This window comes from Zingiber officinale, chromosome 2B (genome assembly GCF_018446385.1).
Source record: "Zingiber officinale cultivar Zhangliang chromosome 2B, Zo_v1.1, whole genome shotgun sequence".
Classification (NCBI taxonomy): Eukaryota; Viridiplantae; Streptophyta; class Magnoliopsida; order Zingiberales; family Zingiberaceae; genus Zingiber; species Zingiber officinale.
The window spans coordinates 153,479,302-153,483,509 of record NC_055989.1 but is presented as its reverse complement, the minus strand read 5'-3'; the positions used below and the strand labels follow the sequence as shown (position 1 = coordinate 153,483,509).

General features: G+C 37.3%; 1 long non-coding RNA gene across 1 annotated transcript; it reads left to right on the top strand.

Moving 5' to 3' along the window:
- The first annotated feature begins 2,550 nt into the window (after window positions 1-2,550).
- LOC122049688 lies at window positions 2,551-3,681 on the top strand. Its single transcript, XR_006131014.1, has 4 exons — window positions 2,551-2,838; window positions 2,943-3,088; window positions 3,174-3,378; window positions 3,621-3,681. It is a non-coding gene; the product is annotated as an uncharacterized LOC122049688 (long non-coding RNA).
- The last annotated feature ends 527 nt before the right edge of the window (window positions 3,682-4,208 follow it).

Genomic DNA, 4,208 nt, shown 5'->3' with positions numbered 1-4,208 from the left:
AGAAATTAATTATAACAAACTCTGAATTATATCCTATCTCGTAAATCATGATATTACACAATATTTAATTAAACGAGAGGATAAGAAAATACTAAGTATAAGAGCTAAAATAACATAAAAAAAATACTAATTATTAAATCCTCCACACTTATTCTTGCACGTCTCATACAAGTGAACAAAACTAAGGAAATAATTAAAGTTGTACCCCCTAACATTCTCAATCATGTTTATAAGATAATAAAAGAAAGTTAACCTAGGATTATCAAATTCCAACAACTCAAGCATTTATGGTCTCAATTATTACACTTGGTTAACAACATAATGACTTCAATCCATCATGAATAAACTAAGAATGATAACAATGTTGGTGCAAGTTGCACTGACAATCGAGTTTTGATGTATGATAAATAGGTTAAAGTTAGATGTAGTGTTTGTTTAACTACTTTACTAAGTGTGCAGGAGTTGACGGGTACGAATGACTTGACATCAGGCTAAAATCCAGTTAGATCTTAGCGACCGGATAGTTGGTACGAAGTTTAAATAGGTCAACGGACTGACTGAATAAAAAATAGGGAAAAAAATAAAAAAAAAACATAAATATAGAAAAAAAAATTTTAAAAAAATTAAAAAACGTAAAAAATAAAAAAAATAAAAAATATATATAAAAAATAGAAAAAAACCTAAAAAATTTAAAAAATAGAAAAAATAAAAATAGAAAAAAATTAAAAATTGTAAAAAAAAAATTAAAAAAAATTAAAAGAAATAAAAAAATAAAAAAACACATAAAAATAATAAAAATAAAGGAAAACATGTAAAAGAAAAAATAAATTTAAATAATAATAATAATAATAATATATGATTGATTTTGTAACTAAGGGTAATATAGTAAAATATTAAAGTAGATTATTCATTAAAACCTTCAAACAAACAAATTTTTGTTACATTATCTATGTTGAACCAAACAATATTTGGTTATATTTTATTCCCCATAACATTGGTTATGTGATTATTTGTGTAACGGCCCGCCTTCTACTAACTGAGCTGTAAGGCCGGACCGTCACATTATGTTGTGCTAACTATTTCTAAGGTGCGGAAAGCTGAACTACTTTAAAACTTTGCTAACTAATACAATTTCCTTGTTCTACATGTGCTAAGGGATGCGATCTAAGGTATACATGGCATATCCTACATCCCCTATGGTCAAGGAGCTGAATTACAGGGTTTCCTGGTCGAAACCCAGCTTCCCAATCGATTCAGATTCAACTCGATCGATTGAAGGCTATCGGATTGATCCGTTGATCGATTCAGCTTGCTACTGTGCGCGGGGTAATATTCTGGATCGATCGGCTGATCGATCCAGGCCGGCCAATCGATCCAGTGATCGATTCCAAAGCTCTCTGTTCGCGGGAGCAAATTCCCCGATTCCTCGATCGATCGGTTGATCGATCCGGCAACTTCCTGTTCGCGACAGAAAGCGACTGGATCGATCGGCTGATCGATCCAGGAGCTTACTGTTCGCGGAACAATTTCACCAATTGATCATCTGATCGATTGAAGACCCCCAATCGATCGGCTGATCGATCGGGGTTTCTGATTTCATATCAGAAGTCTGATTTCAGCACTGGTTCGTGCTAAAATCACATGCATCAACTCTATAAACATAAAATAGAACTACTAGGCATAACATTACTCATGGAGTGCTATCTAATATCAAACTTAATGCATACTACACAATTCATGCTACTCAAACATTCTAAAAGGTAGAGAAGTAACTAAAATCATAAATGCTAAGTTTCAGGTTTGCTAGTTTCCAAGTATCTTTATTCCAAGTTCCTTTTTCCACACACATTTTCATCTCATTGTCCTCCAGCCTCCGCTAGTCCATCTTTCCTTTACCTTTATCTGCAGTATAAGGAAAAAAGTATCTGTAAGCTTTCGCTTAGTAAGAAACCATCTACCTCACAAAACATGCATACGATGCAATTTGTGCTTTTAAAACATGCTATTTGAAATATGTGCTGAACATACTAAAACATGGCATAATATCATGCAAAACATAGAAACCAAAAGCTAATCATGGCTATAACTGAAATGTCAATAAGAAAGGACTAAACTGAAACATACTGAGCTAAACTAAAGCTGAGCTAGAACTGATTTTAAAATATAATCACCTGACTGATTTGTGAGTTTGAAAGATATTATCATACTAGATAAAAATACATAATCATGCTGCTGATGGGCCTAGCAACTGTACTTGCTATGCGTGCATCCCTAACTAAACCCGGGGTTGCAAATCCCGAATCTAGTAGGGTTTACTATGTGAGATCTCAGAAAATTTAAATAAATAGGGTTATTTGAGAAATAGCCTTATAAATTTTTTCCGGAATTTTTAGAGATTTTTTGGGAATTTTCGGAGCTCGTACGGAGGGTTTTGGGGGGATTGATCGGTAGGTACGGATAAAGCCTATTAGGGATACCCATTTAAGTGAGGAAAAGTGTTTAATATAAATTCTTTTCCTTTATTATTCCTTCCCAAACCTAAATCGCCGAATCGAACTTTCTTCTTCCTCTCTTCTCCCGACTCTCCTCTTTCCCCCGACTCCACTCCTTCTCGTTTCCTCTTGCGGGCGGATCTGTGGCGATCAACGACATCGCCGGAGGAGCTCATCACCGGAGACTACCAGAGGTCAAACAAGGAGGCGGGTCATTGGTATTTTCTCCTCAAACCCTTCCCGAGCCCTTCTCCCTGCGCGTGCCGACCCTTTTCTTCTCCGATCGACACCACTGGATCGTCGATCCATCGATTGCCGGCAAGAAGAGGCATTTAGGGCTCCGAAGGTAAGCAATCGATCCTCTCGCTTTCTCTGTTCTCTGATTTGTGCCCTAGCTTCGAGTTTCATCCTCGATTCTTGCTTTTCCTCTTTGATCGTCGGCGATCCTAGGTCAGGTCATGGATCACTTGAGTGGATCTTGGATTCCTCTGCCGGAGCTAGGTCTTGGCAGACGCTGGCTAGTTGAGGGTCAGTAGATTCAATACATTGCATTATGGATTGGATTAGGTGACACCTTCTGGAGGCAACCGATCGAGGTAATGCATTGTTGATTCTTACTCTCTTTTCTTTGTTGTGATCTTGATGTCAGATTCAATTGTTTGCTGTAAATCCCTTGATCAGTACTTGGACTTTCTCTTCTTCACTGTGATTGAGGTCTCGGTTGAAGTGGAGAAGAATTCCAGCAGGGAGGTCTTGTTGTGGTGTTCTTGAGCTAGTAGCTCAGTTTGGTTCCGGCAGCATCTATCCAGATTGAGGTGTTGTTGATGCTGGAATTGTGGTCGTAAGGGGATTTTCAACAGCATCACCTGTGGCTTTAGATCGTGAGGTGATTCCTAACAGCATCCTTTGATCCAGGTTCTGTGAATTGAGGTTGTAGTAGATGTTGATTGTATCTAATCTAATGGATGATTAGGGATTAGGCAACTAACCCTAATTAATTGTTAGATTAGTTTAGGAAGGATAATGGTGACGTGATTAGGGTTTTACCCTAATTTAGTTTTAGTAATTTTATTTAGCTATTTCCTTTGAATTTAGCTAAATAAAATATAAATGTATTTATTTACACAGGACTCTGATTCGAGACGAGCATCTCAACATTGGATTAGGACTGGATTGTACCTTCTATTTGAGGCGGGTACCCTTTGACTTATCTTTTGATACTGTCTTACGATGTGTAGTTTATATATAATTACTAGTGGTAGATGGTAGATTTATCTTTTCCTTGGTCTTAGTTTAGTTGATACCTATCACATGCTTCTACTGTTAGATGCTTTACATTAGTCTGGTTTACTTTTATCTCTTGCCATGTGTATATGTGTTCGTGGTTATGGTTACTTATAGTGCTTATCTACCCATGATTAGTTGCTGGAGATACTTGTTATATATTGTTGGATTCATGTTGTTTATATCTCTGTTATATATATGCGTTTACCTTTTTGGCACCTACGCATATGAAGGAGGATATATTCAGGTATGACATTACAGGCTGCGCACCATATCGCATGATTGCGTCTTTGGGCGATCGACGACTCCATTATTGTTGAGCTCGTCGGCATGCTACATGACCTGCACACAACGTGTCCACTGCATGGGTGGTGGCACGGCACTCGAGTGTGTATGGTAGGTTGCTGTCGAGGGCTCCTGGTACACTCGTGG